Below are 16848 nucleotides of genomic sequence, written 5' to 3'. Positions count from 1 at the left end.
GTTTAGTGAGCCTTAGTTGCCCACATTAGCTCATGGGAACTTCTCGACAACCCCAGGAGGCAGCTCCTGGGCTTAGAGCCATTCTGCAAGTGAGACCCAGAGAACTGAGGCACTCAGCCCGCCGGGAGCCAATAGGATGTCAGGGGCAGAGCTGGAGTTCAAACCCAGGCCTCCTGTCCCTAGAGCCCACTCTCCTGACCACCTTTCAGGGGGCCAGCTTGCCCTGGCCCCATTGGTGAGAGCCAGCTCTTCCTCCAGGACCCAAGTGGACTCAGGAGGGTCAGGTTCCCATCTCTCTGCTGTGTGACCCTGGGAAGTGCCTGCCCGGGCCTCTGGGAGCCTCAGGAGGTGTGGGGAGGGGTAGTGGAGACAGGGTTTGAAAGGAGGAAATGGAGCAACTATTATTCTCAAGGCAAGTATCCTATAAATTGCCCCTATTACTTTTCTTCTGCTGGAAGTTAACATCAGAGAAGGGCAGGGGTGGAGCACAGGGCTCAGGAGCTGAGGCCGGCTCACCCCTCCAAACTTCCCAAAGGGATATTTTCCAAAGGGGACTGTCAGGAACTTTAATCAAATCATGTAAGTAAAGCAGCACATGCTAGGTGCCCAGCATGTGTTAAGTCCAACTTCTCCCAAAATTTTGTCCCTTGTGGGCCCCTATAGGAGATACTAGGTTGGTTCCTACTCAGCACCCACTCCCCTCCTCTGATCCTCAATCCTGGGAGCTGGGGGTGGAGGCCAATTTCACCCCTAGGGGTGGAGCATGTGACTCAGGACTGACCAATCAGAGCACTGCATTCTCTCAGCCAATCAGAGGCAGGCCTGGGATTTTTAGCTAGACCTGGGAGGAATGAGGCACTTTCTATTGAGGCTGCTGGTTGGGTGGAAGCCCAGAGTGTGGGGTTCATCTTACCTTAATGGGAATGGGGAGCTTGAATGAGAGTGGAGCCAGCAAAAATAGAGGGAAAGCCAGTCATGTTGATAAAATTTACCTACATGCAGTCAGGCTTGGTACCATTATGGTTCCTACTTTGTGGGTGAGAAACTGAGGTCAAATCCATAGTCACACAGCTAAGAAGGGGCAGAGTAGGGATTTGAACCCAGGCCGACTGGCGCCAGTGGCTGGGCCCTGAACCTCTGGACTCCACAGAGCCCTTTGGTGTAAATCCCTCCCCCTAGCCTGGAATCCTCTCACCCAGCCTGGTTTTTGAACTCAGCTATTTCTGAGCCTCCCGAGGGAGAATGTTTCCTGCCTCTGGCAGAAAAATCAGGGGAAAAATGAGAGCCCTGTGGTTTGGCCCCAAACTCAGTTTGGGCAAGCTTGAGACAGATGAGACCTTTCTTTCTTTCTTTCTTTCTTTCTTTCTTTCTTTCTTTCTTTCTTTCTTTCTTTCTTTCTTTCTTTCTTTCTTTCTCTCTCTCTCTCCCCCCCTCTCTCTCTCTCTCTCTCTCTCTCTCCTTCTCCTCTCCCTCCCTCTTCTCTCCCTTACTTGTTTCCTTCCTTCCTTCTTTCCTCCTTCCCACCCCGTTCCTCTTGTCTGAAATAAAACAACACCTCACACGTGGCTTGTGCTGTCGCCTCTGCCTGGATAATCTCCACCTCAGCCCTGCTCCAGGCCTAGCTGGCTGCATGAGGTCCCAGTGCAGCCACCACCAGGGACACATTAGATGCCGGCCCCAGGCCCTGCATGGACAGAGGCGTGCTTGCACATCTGGGGTGGGGCTGGTGGAGAGGAGCACCCAGCAGAGATCTGCGAGCAGGTGGTCCGTGGGACAATGCATGAAGGTGTCTTTGTAGGGCCTTGAAGACCAAGGATAAAAGTTGTGCCTGGGAGGGAGGAGGGGGCTGGGAGCTGGACCCAGCGTGGGGCCCTGAAGGAGGGCCCTCTCAGTCCTTTGAACATTTAGATTTAAGTTCCAACTCAGCTAGCTTTCCATGGTGGACCGGTGCCATAACGTTCCTGAGACTCAGTTTACTCCTTTGAGAAATGGAGATTGTAAAACACACACACAGCTCAGCACGTGCTGAGCTGGTAGAACATACCAGGCTCTGGGGCTTAGCACTTGACATGGAGAAATGTACTGAGTCCTCACAACCCCATGAAGTGGGTACTGTTATTATTACTTTTTCAGAAGATAAAACCGAGACTCAGAGAGGTCCAGTTACTTGCCCAAGGTCACACAGCCAGTGCGTGGCAGAGCTGGGACTTGAACCAGGCATCTGGCTCCAGACTCTCTGCTCTGACCAGTATAGAGTTTTAGCTTTCTTTCTTTTACTCACTGCTGTGTCCCCAGTGCCTGCCCATGGTAGGTCTCAATAAATATTTGTTGAATGAATAAATGGATTGATCGCCCGCCCGCTGAAGGTGCTCTGTAATTGCTCATTCTCCCTAAATGTGGGAGACATTAAAGCAAGTGCTAGTCCCATGGCAGACAGCCCTGGTCTTCTCTCCCCGCTCTGTCTCGCAGGAACAGTAACAGTCCTGCTGAGATAACACAGGACAGCACCCAGCATCACATGGGCATCCGCTGGTTTGGTCAACTTCCTAGTCTCTTCTTCACTCTGGTTTCCTGGTGTGACCGTGTCTCCCTGTCAGGCCAGACAGGGGTAAGCCTGGTGCCAAGCACACAGTAGGTGCTCAGAGGAGCAGGCTAGCCACATGAATGCTTGCTTTGTGTTAGGCTTTTTAAACACGCCTCATTTGATCCACTTTTCCTTACAGCCAGCACAAAGGAGGGGCCCAGGCACTGGCCCTGAACAGACACTCCATAGATGTTTGCTGAACGACTGAATGAAATGCAGAGCTGGCTGCATTGGTGGGGTGTGTCTGGCGCAAGCCCCACCCACCACCCACTGTCTGCCAGCTCCGAGCCAAGCCTGGCTTTCCACATCTGCTGGCACTGCCAGGAGGTGAATGGGCCTTGGGGGAGGCAGTTCCCGGCCGCGGAGCTGGGGACTGTGGGAAGGCGGCCAGGGGGAGGAATTTCCTTCATGAAGTTAAGCCCGGGCTGAGTAATTCCTCGTCGGGTCCTCGTCCAGCAGCGGCTGGGAGAGCAAGCGTGGGGCCGTGGGACTCACCAGTGACAGCTGAGCCTGGAGCTTTGCCAGCTGCAGTTCTTGGGCCCCACGCTCTGTCCCAGGAGGAGGAGCTGCGTCCAGGAGGTGCCACCATGAGCCTGGCAGAGCCACATCACCTCGCTGCGTCTCAGTTCCCTTTTTGGCACCATGGGAGGGCAGCTGTCCCAGCCTGGAGGGGCCGTTCTGAGACTCAGAGGGGTCATGCGTGCCAAGCCGGGGCAGGTTTTATTATCGCGTGGAGGACAGAAGCCGCCTGGGGGTGCGGTTGACCGGGCTCCTCCGATGCAACGGGCCCAGAGGGCCTTGGGTGAGTCACTTCCTTCTGCAAGCCCTGGCTTTCCCCAATGGCCTGCGCCTGAGACCCGAGCAAGAATGTTCTTAGAGGCAAGAACTTTTGAACCATAACTGAGAAAACAATGACAACCACAATAACACCTTTACAAAGTATTTATAAATAATACCTTTACAAACCACTCATTCATTTGTTCCTTCAGCTAATATATTTTAGCTCCGTGCATTTATTCAGCAAACATCAATGGACACATTTCATGCCAGGATAAGGTTGCCAGATTTAGCAAGAACAAAAACAAGGTCAGCAACAACAAAACCTCAGGACACCCAGCTATATTGATCTTCAGAAAAACAACACATAATTGTTAGTGTGATTATGTCCTGTGTAACATCCGTTAGTGTAAGTATGTCTCGTGCAACCCCACGGAGGCCTCTTTGGTCACACAGCCCGTGAGGTGAGAATTATCACCCGTGTTTGCCCGGGAGGAATCGGGGGCTCAGGGAAGTGGGTCCACCTGCCCGGGCCTCAAGTGCCAGGCGGGGACAGTGACACGGGCACTCTCAAGTCCTGCTCACTTCCTGGATGGCGATTTCAGGAACACAGGGCTAACTTGGCAGCTGTCTAGCACTTTCCTCCCAACCCCAGCTCTCACCTGTGGGCGAGTCCGTTTGGGTCACCCAGGGCTGAGGCTGGCACAACTAGGACATTGGCTGGGGAGGTGGGTGGGCAGAGGGGGCATCAAGAGAGAGGGAGACAGATGGGGCTGTGGGCACCAGAGTCCCTTGGCCACATGGCTTCCCACCTGCCCCACAGCCCTCACCAACAAGCAGGGACTCCCTGACACCCCGAAGCCTGGGCTCAGAAGGGCTCCTGGAGTCACCCGTTTCCCACCTGCGTGGCCTTGGGGGAGTCTTAGCCCTTCTCTGGGCTGAGATCCCTCCTCTCTACAAAGAGACCCTCATTCACTTATTTCTGCTTTACTTCCAGAGATATTTCTTGCTCGGCACCGTTTGAGGCGTGGAGCACAGCGGGGCACACCAGAAAACAAGACAGACAAAAGAGCTTGGAACTGATGGTCTAACAGGGGAGCTAGGTAATAGACACACATAAAGGAGGTCGTTTCAAGTAGAAAAAGTACTAGGATGGCAATAAAGCAGGGGGAGGTGGTGGAGAGTGACTGTGAGAGCCCCTCCAGACGGGGCAGTCCAGGAGGGCCTCCTTGAGGAGGCGACGTTTGAGAAGAGACCCAACTGGTGATAAGTAGCTCATCTGGGGCAGATATGAGGAAAGTGTTCCTGGCAAAGTGAACAGCAAGTGCAAAGGCCTGGGGACAGAGCAGCCGGTGACTCTGAGCGAAGGTGTTGCTGGAACGCAGTGAGGGGGGAGAGGCTGTGGGGAGGGTGGATTATGCAAGGTTGTGCCGATCGCAGTCCGAGATCTCTTGGCTCCTCTCTCCGTTTATTCGGATTCTGCTCTCTGACTCACCTCCGCTGAGAAGCCTTCCCTGATGACCCGGTACATGAGCCGGCTTTACTTTTCCTCATAGCACTCATCCTTCCATGGCATTAGAATCCGTCTTGTTGGGTTATGGGATGTATTATGTTTCTTTCCCCAGCCAGGCAGGGTTACCCAAAGTTACCCAGTGACTGCCTTGTGGCGTGGAAAATGGGGTCACAGGGACCCACGCCTGGGTGCCATTGATGGATGGCAGGGAAAAGAGGTCTTGCGTTTTGTGGGTTGTCGTTTTGACTCCACTCAAGCCTCCCAAGCTAACTCTGGAATCCAAGCCCCGAGTAGAATGAAATGCTCCGGAAATAATGATAATAATTACATGGCTAACTGTTGCTGGACCCTCGCTGTACACCAGACACTGTGCTAAGCACTTTTTCTTATTGTGGTAAATTACACATAGAATTTACCATTTTAAACCATTTTCAAGTGTGCAATTCAGTGGCATTTAGTACATTCAGTTATTGTGCAATCATCACCACTATCTAGTTCCAGAACATTCCATCACTCCAAAAGGAAACTCTGCACTCATTAAACAGTCCCTCCCCATCCCCCCTTCCCTCCAGCCTCTGGAAACCACTAACCTACTTTGTGTGTGTATGAATTTGCCTTCTCTGGGTATTTCATATTCATGGAATCACACACTCTGTGGCCTTTTGTGTCTGGCTTCTTTCACATGTTGCTCCGTGGCTTAGCATGTGTCAGGGCTTCATTGCTTTTTATTGCAGAATAATAGTCTATTGTGTGGATGTATCACATTTTGTTCGTTCATTCATCAGCTGATGGACATTTGTTTCCACATTTTGTCTATTATGAATAGTGCTACTATGAACATTTGTGTACTAGTTTTTGTTCGAACATCTGTTTTCAATTCTTTTGAGTGTATACCTCAGAGTGGAATTGCCGGGTCATATGGTAACTCTATGTTTAATTTCTTGAAGAACTGCCAGCTAAGCACTTTTAAAGTGTGCGTGATCTTGGGGAACTCTCACAGCAAGCTAATGAGGGAGGCTCTGCATTGCCCCCATTCTGCAGATGAGGAAACTGAGGCTCAGAAAGTGGAATTCACCAGTCGAGGTCACACTGCTAAGAAGTGGGTCCACTGGATTCCACACCACCTTGGACCCAAGCTGGGACAGGAGAGAGGGGAGAGCGAGGCCTCGGCTGTCTTCAGTCCATCCTTAGCCTCTCGAGTTTCCATCTACAGAGGAAGCGGAGGAAAGAGGTAAAAGCCAGTGTCTCTCCATTCGGCCTGGTGGGGTTCTAATCTCCCCTGCTCCTTCCTGGCTGTGTGCCTTCGGGCAAGCCCGTTCCCCGCTCTGGGCCTCACCACATGGCGCTAAAGAACCCCATGCTCTGAGTTGGGGTGACGCTGGGGCAGAAGGGAGTGAAGGACTCCCAGAATCCCCTCTCCAGAGGGGCTTGGGAGGCACCAGGGCCCAGGGCCGGAAGGAATGGGCAGCCCAGGGGTGGAGGTGACGTCCCATGGCCACACTGACCTGAACGTCTCGGAATTCCAGAAATGCTTGGGTGCCACCTCATCGAAGGAGAAAGGAGCCTGTGCTCACCGGTTCCCCAGAACCGCACTGCACTTTTAGCCAGAAATAACAATAACGGTGGCTTGTTCAGTGGGTTCCAGAGAATGAAATCTAACCTGGCCACGCAACTCTAACGGTGGGGGGGCGGGGGGGGGGGGACAGGGCGGCTGGGGAGTTTCACAGACGCGCTTGCAGCACAGACTCAGGGCTTGTAAACCCAGAGAACCACAGGAAGACTTACCTGCTGTGCGCACCGACTCATTCAACAGGAAAAGCAACCCTGGGCGGCGGTGCGGACGGGCCACGGAGACCCACGATGACACTTGTCCAGGGTTGACCAGCTAAGAAGTGGCCGAGCTGGGGTTTGAACCCAGACAGTCGGCATCTGGACGGAGCCCACACTCTGAACCCCCACGAGTCTTCCTCAGGGAAGGGCAGGGAAAATGTCCTTTTGTGTCCTGCAAAATGAAGGGACTGTGTCCGGCTGGTGGGCGGGAAGTTGCTGATGGAGGAAATGGGGGGGAGGGAGGATAAAGGCACCCCAGGAAGCACCCTGTGTCCCGTTGGCTGGGTATTTCCCGTCCTGGACTCTTGGCCAGTTGTTTCTGTGTGTGTGGCTTAGAGAGAGAGAATCCCCAGCTCCGGAGATGGGGGAGTTGGGCTCCAAGGCCGGGGCAGCAGCCCAGGGGCCCTCCTACCAGGGGGTGCCTGGGGAAGCATGTGCTCTGTCCACACTGGCGGAGGCTCGGCTCCACCACGCCTGCTGCCGGGACTTGCCACCGAGCACCGCCACTGTATCCCCAGGGGCCCAGTCCTGCTGGGTGACCTGGGCAAGTGCAGCAGACTCTCCGAACCTCAGTTTCCTCCCCTGGAAAGTGGGAATACCCATCGCACACAGCTGGGAAGTTCGTGTGGTTGGTGCTGCTGCCCTGAGTCCTCCCGCTGCCGCCGCCAATAAGAACCCACGTGGAGTGTCGGCCCTGCTGAGGGGAGGACACCCCTGGCCCGAGCCCCTTGGACGTCAGGTGGGAGGGCCCTTGGCGTCTGCCAAGACTGGCTCCTGCCTGGCCGCCCGGACGTGGGGGAGGGAGGCCCCTAGCCAGCCAGACTCCTGAGTCACAGTTTCCCGTCGCTGCCAGCACCAGGCGGGAAAGGGGGATGTGGGTGGCGGTGGGGTAGGGAGGGGAGTCTGAGGGGGCGTGGGCGGAGAGCTGAGATTCCAGCTGTGGCTGCTGTTGGGCAAGACAGACAGAAAACCATCTGTCAGACAGATGGGGGTCCAGGGGTATCAGAGTAGGATCTTTGTACCTCTGGGTTGCAGGCAGCAGACTCAATCCCCAAATTTCCTAACCCCATGCTTCCTGCTTCCACATTCACGTGGACGACACTCAGCGTCATGACCTTCTTTCTGTTTCCTGAGTCTGTGGATCAGGTTCCAGCCTCAGGGCCTTTGCACTTGCTATTTCTTCTGCCTCAAACATTTCAAGGGACTGGCTCTTTCCAACCTCAGGCTTCAGCTTAAATGTCACCTCGTCAGAGAGGCTCCCCCTGACCACCTGAGTTTTAAAGTGTGCTCTTTCCACCCCTGCCAGTGCCTCCAGCTCATCCATTCTTCCCTTTATCTGCCAGAAACATACTGAGCACCTGCTATGGGCCAGGTCTTGCTCTGGGCATGTGGGACAAAACAGTGACCAGAGCAGACAATCTCCCTGCCCCCATAGAACTGTCATTCTTTCTAGCAAGGGAGATAGACAAGCACCACTGAGTATGCGGTACAGTGTGCGGTAATAAGGGTCCAGAGGGAAGAATCAAGCACAGCTGGGAGAGTCGGGATGCCAGAGGGAGTGGCCTCCGTGTTGAGTGGGGCTGATGGAGTGTGTCTCTCAGGAAGTAATGCCAGGCAGAGTTGACGGAATCAAGGGAGGGGGCCATGTGAGTTATCTGGGAAGAGTTTCAGGCAGAGGGAACAGCAAATGCAAAGGTCCTGAGGCAGGAATACGGCTGGGCCTAATCAAGGAGCAGCAAGGAGGCCGGTGTGGCTGGAACAGAGTAGGTGAGGTGGGATGAGCTCAGCGAGGGAATGGGGTGCCACGGGGAGGAGTTCGCTTTTGCCCTGAGTGGGGTGGGAGCTCCTGTGGAATCCTGAGCAGAGGGGTGAGACGTGGTCCGATTCCAAGGAGGTGAATTGACCTGTCTCAGCGATGGAGTGGGGTGAGGGCTGAGGAGAGGGAGGCACAGAATAATGATTAGATTGGAATCAGGACCTCTCACACCTCCAGGCAGACAGGCAGGAGGGTCCCTCCTACCTCACCACTGCCTTGGCGTGAGGCCTGACCCTCAGATCAGGATCCCACCCCACAAATACATTAAGGCTTCCAAGGTCAGGCCTGAATCTGTGCTTCTCACTGGTCAGCCATCCCCCAGGGAGGGTACCCTAAGTCTTTTCTCCTTCTCCTTCATAACCAGCAGGCCAGCTAGGGCCTGGGTCAGCCTGGGAGGTGGCTGGTGGGAGGGGCGGGGCCTTTGAGAGCCATGCTGGGGGCTGAGAGGGGTGAAGCGGAAACCACTATGAGGCGGGGAAGCAGCCTGTGGCCAGCCCAGCACACCGCCTCCCCCCATGTACACTGACTGTCTCATCCCTTTGGCCACGGTCTCACCCCGCCCCCACCCCCAAATACGATCAAACTCATGGGATTCTGTCCAGAGCCACGGCCAGTGAGTCAGCAGGAATCACCACAGACTGGGGCCAGTACCCCAGTGCCCAGACCAGACACCACCCCTGACCTGTCCGGCTGGACAGGAACAGGGACTGAGTGGGTGGAAAAGCCCTCAGACCAGGAGAGCTGGGTGGAGGCGGCGTGGGAAGACCCCAGTCCAAACACAGCTCTGGGCCCCCAGTGGTGCCTGCTGGGTCCTTGGCCATACTTTTAGGAGGGGGGTCTTGCTGTCCTGTCAGTTCTGTTGAGGCCTTGAGGGTCGGCCTGGCTTTGCTGGGTTGTGCTGGTTGTCATGGGGTATCATGTCCATTCCAGTGCATTGTTTCTGCTCTGTTGTACGTTCTGGCCTGTTCTAGAGCCTTCCATTGCTTTCTTTCCTGTTGTGTTTATTTATTTATTTATTAATTCGACAGATATTTATTGAGCATCTACTATGTGCCAGGCAGTGTTCTGGGTGTTGGAGTTACAACTTTGAATAAAGAAGGCTCCCTGCCCCCGGAGTTCAGCAGGAGACTAGCAACAAATGAAAACACAGCACCAGGCGAGAGCTGTGAGAACAGCCGCAGCAAAACGACACACTACAGCTGGGGTGGGGGTGGGCACTTTCAGCGCAGAGATGGACAGAGGTCAAGAATGGCCTCCCTGGGAAGGTGACATTTGAGCTGAGACCTGAAGGAGCTAAGGGAGTGAGCCACACGCCTATTTGCAGACCAGGAAGAGCATTCCAGGCAGAGGGAACAGCAAGTGCAAAGGCCCTGAGGCCGCAATGTGCCTGGTGTGTTTAAGGAACAACAGCCCAGAGGCCAGTGTGGCTGCCAGCGGAGGATGGGGTGGCACACAAGTCCTCTGCGCATTTTGAGCAATAGAAGGATTTCCAATAATGCTTTTGCCTTTCCCACCAGATTTAGCAGCAAATTCCATCACCCGAGATGTGTCTGTGGCAGTCTGGTCCAAGACAGAATGTTGGGGCCTGATCTTGCTAAATGCTCTTCACGCTGCCGTCTTGCTGAGCTGGACCAGCGGTAACGGGTCCTGGCACTGGTCCATTCCTTCCTTCATTCTTTCATACGCGCATTCATTCATTCCACCAACATGTACTGAGCTGGAACAGTGAGGGGCCAAGCAGACAAGGTCCCTGTCCCTGACCGAGGGGAGCGCAGAAGGTCCAAAGGGGAAGCCTGGAGGAGGATCCCAGAAAGCCTGGGCAAAAGAGCTGGAAACCAGAGGGAGACGACACCCCCTCCCACACAGCAGGACGTACCGAGGCCCTTCCCTTCCCTCAAGCCACTGTTATTGTTCCCGTTGCACAGATGGGGAAATAGAGGTGCACGGAAGTGAAGGGCAGGACGGGCAAAGCCAGGCTTTGTTCCTGGGCGGCTGTTTCTGGTCCTGCTCTCTCGACCTATCCCACTACGACTGGTCATGGAGAGAGGAGCTTATTGTCCAGTTCATACTGTTGTGAGGTGTTGAATTCTTTTAAGTGATACGTCGTTGCCCCGGGCCAAGTTCTTCCCTCTCTGTGCCTTGGTGTCCTCACCCCTGGGTGAGGTCTGAAGGTGTTAGCAGGTACCAAGCACTTGGCTTTATATCCAACAGTGGAAGCCACTCTTCCTCCTGTCTGGTGCCAGCCCTAGGCTCATATCACCAAAGAGAAAACTGGGCCCAGAGAGGGCGAGGCCCTGGCCCAAGACCACACAGCCAGGAAATGACAGGTCCAAGATCAGTCCCCCAAAGTACTCTGTGCCCACGAAGACAGACACATATGTCTGCAAAATGTGTGCGGGACCCACAAACCCGCCCGGCAGGAGCGCGGAGCCATGCGCACGCTGCCCTGTTTGGAGAACGGCCCTGGGTCCGCAGAGGCTGGGAAGGTCAGCTCTCATGCAAAGCCCAGTGCCTCCAGGGCTGCTCTTGGGAGTCCAAATTCTTCCCCCCTCACCCCTGCCTGAAATTCCACCCTTTGTTTTTCTTTTCCTTGCTTTAGGCAAATGTCAGACAACTCCAGGGCCTGCAGGTGCTAGGCAGGAACAAGGTGTAGGGCAAGAGGGCTGGGTAGGGACTGTGGTGGGCGGATTCACTGTGGTGCAGGGAAGTGGGCCCACGGCCATGAGAAAACTGGAAGCCTGGATTTTGTTGGAAATCCGTGGGAAGTTGTTTCAAACCCTGTGGAGGCCAAAATGACTCCTCTGTCCCTCTGTGGGTCCGGCTCGGTGTGAGCGCCTCCCGTGTGGTCTCTGCCTGTCGGCTGAGGCCAGGGGCGGGGAGCTGCGGTGTGCCCTAGAGAAGCCCCAGCCTCTGTGTTCGGTCCCCCCCCCCCCCCCCCCCCCCCGCCGGCACGGCCTGGCGGAGCACACGCAGGGCAGAGAGCTGGGACAGTCCGGGAGAGCCAGCCCCGGACAGCAGGGGAGGCGCTGTCCTGCCTGCAGAAGTCATTTCTCACTCCCACCTCCACCCCACCCGTCTCCTGGCGTCTGCCGGGACCTTAATGGATAAAACACCCAGCCAGAGCCTAAGCCCTTCCTTGCATCCTGAGGTGGGAGCCGGCTCCAAGGAGTGGCGCTGGGCACCGTGGGTGGAGGGGCAGTGTCCGAGTCGGCCTGAGGAGTCCTAGCGTGAGGCAGGTCTTGGCAGGCCCAGGCCGCGTGGAGGCCTTCCTGGAGGAGGGGTGGGGCTGGAAGCAGCTCTGCGGCCGCCGGCCTGGGAGTCAGAACAATTGGGCTCTGAGACATTCCCACAAGGGCCGTGATCCGGGCATCTCGGCCACTCTGTGCCCCAGCTGCTCCCTCAGACCCTGGCGCACAGTTGGCACTGAACACGGTTCTGTAAAGTGTGTGCGGGGGGGAGGGCCCCCTGTGCCTCTCACACGGGCGCTCTCACGCCTCGGGGCGCTGCTTTCACGGGTCCGGCTCCCTCCAAGGCCTTTCTCCTCTTCCCATGGCAGCTCCTTCTTCTGTCTCAGCTCCAACGTCCCCTCCTCAGAGCCCAGCAGCCTGACTCACTCTGAAGTCCCCTCTCTCACCATCCTTATCGCAGCTGAGTAATCCCGCTGGCTTCTTCCTTTGCTTGTTTATTCTCTGTCTTCCCACTGGGAGGTCAGCCCTCCTGGGCCGGCGTCTAGCTCATTCCGCTCTGTGCCCAGACCCAGCACAGTGCCTGGCAAATCCCTATCTGCTGATGGACTGCTTTAAATGAATTGGGACCCACTTAAATGCCCGATGCACAGCAGGTTTTCAGCAGAGGTTACTGGGACATTGATGGCCCCAGGAGAGACGAGCTAGAGGAACAGGAAAAACATGCAAACGTGGGTCCCACTTCTGCTCGCTGTGTGACCTTGGGCAAGTGCCCTGCCCTTTCTGTCTCGGGCCTCCATGGGGATGGGATAAGGAAGGACCACAGACTGCCCCCAGGGTCGTTGGGAAGACTGACAAACTCTGTGAGAAATGGGAACCAGCCCGCCCCCAGCAGGTGCCCACGTGCCCCCTGCCCCTGGGCCCCGAGGCTCCCCAGCAGCTGGTGGGGGTGAGTGGGGAGGCTGGCGCCAATGGGGTCTGTGCAGGGGATGGAAAACTGCTCCCTTCCCGGGCCAGAGCCGGGTGCACCTGCCCCAGGTCACAGAGCACAGGCGGAGCCAAGGGCGTGGGGAGCGGGCGTCCTGGGGTCTCGGAACAAACCATCCATTGTGCCTTGTGGGTGGTGGGGGACGCGCAGGGCCTGAATGAGGGTGAGGAGGCAGGGGCAGGTGTGGGAGCAGGTGTCCACTGTCATCCCTCGGCTTTGCCCCGGGGTGGGGGGAGTCCCCCATACATGCTCCAGAACTGGCCTGGCTGGTCGGACACCTGTTCCCCACTGCTTCTTGTCAGGAGCCCTCACAGGCATCAGCCAGGCCTGGGGAGAGGGGGGAGAGGGGGCTGGAAGGGGGGGCGGGGCATGTGGGGTATAAGAGGAGATGAGAAGGCGGGGGTGAGGGGGGGTGGACGACACCAAGCAAGTCACATCACTTCTCTGAGCCTCAGTTTCCTCATCCATAAAATGGAGCTGAAACTCCCATCGGTATGCAGCATCTGTGTCTGTGAATTTTCCAGGGACATTCGAGGGTGGGAGATGAGGACTCTGAGAAACGTTCTGGGGCCTCAGGCTGCTCACAACTCATTCCCTCAAAAGACTTTATTACTCCCTCACTCAAGAAACCTTTATTGGGCACCCATTGTGTGCCAAAGCCACGCTAGGCACTGGGGACACAGCAGTGGTGAGACCGATGAGGTCCCTGTCCTGGGAAGAAGCCAGAAAATTCACAGCAGAGAGAATGAGCAAGAAAATTCCAGTGACACGGGCAATGAAGAATTAAATGGAAGCTGTGCTGGAGGGTGACCGGCAGGTCAGGGCCTCTCTGAGGAGGTGACACGGAGGAGCAGCGTGGCAGGAGCTGGGGCCGGGGCAAAGGCCCTGAGGTGGGGCCAGCGGGCTCTGCATTCGCAGACAACAGTAAGGAGGCCCCTCCAGGAGGGGCTCTGGCCTGAGGGGACCCTCTCACCCAGTTCCCAGGGGTGGAGGCCAAGGGGCAGGGCAGGGGCCAGGCTGGAGGAAATGGGGCCAAGACCCCGGCGGGCAGACTCCCCTGGGACTGCTCATATCCCGAGTGCCAGTGACGAGATGCAGTCCCGGTAGCAGGGGGTGGGGGCCGGGCCTCCATAAACAGCCTGGCTCGTAAAGCTGATCAAAGCAGCAGGCCTGTCCCAGCGCGGGCCACTTCCTGCAGGGCCCGCAGCCCCGGCCTGGGGAAGGGGCCTCTCGGCCGCCTGGGCTGGCTCCGGGGTCTCTGTGAGCAGGGCCAGTAGGTGCCGGAGCCTGTTCAGACCGGTTTCCCCATTTGTCTCAAAGCAGAGGCTGACTGGGCCTCCGGGCGCCTGCTGCAGGCTGTCATGGACAGAGCTCAGCCCCTGGAGCCGCTGGTCTGGGGTGCAAAGCCCAGCGCTGCTGCTGTGACTCAGGCAGGGACGCCCCGACTCTGTCCTCAGCTCTCCGAGGAGCTAATGGTAGAAATAAATGGGTTTTTATTTCTATGCCTCACCATTAGAGCTCATTACTTATCCAATATGGACGGTAACCAGCTCCCGGCACCCGGGCGAGAAGCTGTGTCCAGGCAGGAGGGCGGGCAGTCTGTGGGTGAAGGCGGGGGCTGCGGGGAGGGTCCGGACCCGCACCTGCTCCTTCGGGTAGGTCTGGGCACGGAGAGGCCCCACAGGCGAGGATTCCCAGGTCGAGTGGAGGCTTGTCCGGGCCACAGCCCAAGGCCCTGGTAAAGCAGCACTGAGGCTCCGGGTCCTCAGCGGCCAAACGGGGGTAAACATCTACCTGGGGACGGTGTGAGGGTGAATCCAGACCCAGGATCCCACGGCGGCGCCCCCCTCCCCTGCCACCGTCCTGGGCCCCGTCCTCTCCCACCTGGACCACAGCCGTGCACTCCCCGGGGCTGCCTGCCTCCCCTCCGCCCCCTCCAGTCCACACTTGGCCAGAGAACTTACGTCAGAACCCTCCGGGGTTCCCCCCTCACCCCACCCTGCCCACAGGCCCCACATGGCCTCGTCCACCTCCATCCTCCCCATCACGCTCAGATCCGGCCTCACCACATAGAACTAGCACAGACTGCGCTCTCGCCTCTCCCTCTCCATCCCCGCCCAGCACACGGTGTAAAACACCACTCATCCGGTCTCCCTGACAGAGTCGGCTCCATGAGGGCAGGGCTGCTGGGTCCTTCCTGTTTTGTTCGCAGTTGTACCCCCAGTTCCTAAGTGGCAGGCACTCACTAAGTATTTGTGGAATGCATGAATGGATCTCACCCAGCTCCGGAGGCAGGCGCTATTGTTGCTTCGGTTTTATGACGGAGGAAAGTGAAGTTGAGCATGGTGGGAAGCTGGTGAGTTGCCCCAGATCTCAGACAGCCGGGGAGTGGGGAAGTGAGGGTAGCAATCATCATCATCATCATCATAGTGCAATAGCCAGGACATATTGAGCTCCTACTATACGCCAGCAACTGTGCTGGGTGTTGGACCTGAAGTAGAAGAAAAAGCAAGGCACACAGTAAGTGCTTTGTGTGGGATAACAGAGTCCTCAGTGGGGCTCGGTCACGCCTGTTTTACGGATGAGAAAACCGAGGCTCAGAGGGATTAAGGAACAGGCCTCTTACAGCAACAGCCCCAGGTGACTGGCTGTGCTGGGGCACTGGTTGACTTCCGGTACCTGTCACTCTTACCACACTTCACATCTCACAGCACAGAGCCCCGGCTTCTGAGGAGCGCAGCAACCCGGTGCCTGTTAGAGGGTGGATGCAGGAGCTGGCGCCCACTTCCCAGGTTCTTCTGCCCCAGGACAGGCCTGGCACCGGGAGGTGGGCAGGCCCGAATACAGAGCCCACTGCATCTCTGGTGCCTCAAAGCCAGAGGACCCTCCCTGGCGTTTAGTTTCCCCACATCCGTTAGGGTCTGAGGCCCATGTTGTCCCCCAGCGTGGAACTGGTGGGTGGCCTCCTGCTCATCCACACGTGGGAGCCCGCCGTCTCTAGAGGGAGCGTGAAGATGTAGTGGCTACTCTGCTGGGTGGGTGAATGGATCCTCGCCCAGCTCCGGACCTAGGGCAAGTTACTGTGCCTCTCTGAGCTGCCGGGCACAAACCGGCTCCATGGAGTCACGGCTGGCTGAGAGGCTTCTGGGATCTGGAGCCGGGGTCCTGGGAGGAGCGAGAACTATGCACAGAGGCCTGGCCCCTGGGAGCGCCTGCTTCCTGCCTGGAAGGAACCGGAGGAGAGAACAGGGCCACCTTCGTCCCGGCCCCAGGCCTGTTTCTCCTTCCCACCTTGCCCCCCATTGGCACTCTGCAAGCTCCCAAGAGATGGGGTGCAGTCCTGTCCACCTGTCCACCCAGCCTTGTTCTGGCCGGCCTGTCTCACTAGGGAGGAGAGATGGATAACCAGGAGGCCCCATTCTCCGGCCCCACTTCATTCCCCGAACCCACTTCCTCTCACTCCTCCTGCTGCCCCTGCCCCTGCCTCCTTCGGTCACTCAGTCCCTACAGTTCCGCCTGGGTCACAGCTCTGCCTCTTTACAGACTGGGACACAGGTGCCCAGAGGGGTCCTGCGTCCAAAACACAGGACATCTTTCCCAGAGGGCCACAGGGCTCTTTCTGAAGGCAGCCTTCCCCACCACGCCCTGGCTGGGGTCATGATGGCTCAGTTGATGGAGCACATGCCCTGCGTACTGTTCCCCATTTTACAGAAGGGAGAGCTGGGCTTCAGAGGGGGGCAGACACCTGCCTGAAGTCACACAGCCAGGAAGTGGCAGAGCTCGGTCTGACCCAGGGCCTGGGACTACAGAGGGGCAGTCCGAGGCGCCAAGAGGGCAAGGGCCTTGCCCAAGGTCACGTAGGCCTCTTAGGGCCCAGATCCCCGTGGAGGCTGGGCTAGTGTTGGAATCACTGGAATCCAGGGGGAGCCTTCCCACACCCTGGGGTGGGGGCTGGGGGGACTGCCTGGCATTTCCTGTTTGTTCGGGCAGGACTCAGGACGGGACCTGAGCAGGGAGATGTGGGGACTTCCCATGGCCCCTTCCTGCTCTCAGGAGATACCCTGGACCAAGGGGCCGGGCCATGCAGTGAGTGGCAGAAGCCTGGGAGTCAAGAGTCCTGGGTTCCAGGCCTGCTCATGTGTCCTTGCTCCCATG

The sequence above is a fragment of the Eptesicus fuscus genome, chromosome 12 (assembly GCF_027574615.1).
Source record: "Eptesicus fuscus isolate TK198812 chromosome 12, DD_ASM_mEF_20220401, whole genome shotgun sequence".
In the NCBI taxonomy this organism is placed as follows: Eukaryota; Metazoa; Chordata; class Mammalia; order Chiroptera; family Vespertilionidae; genus Eptesicus; species Eptesicus fuscus.
The sequence above is the reverse complement of the archived record's forward strand: the minus strand, read 5'-3'. Positions refer to the sequence as shown.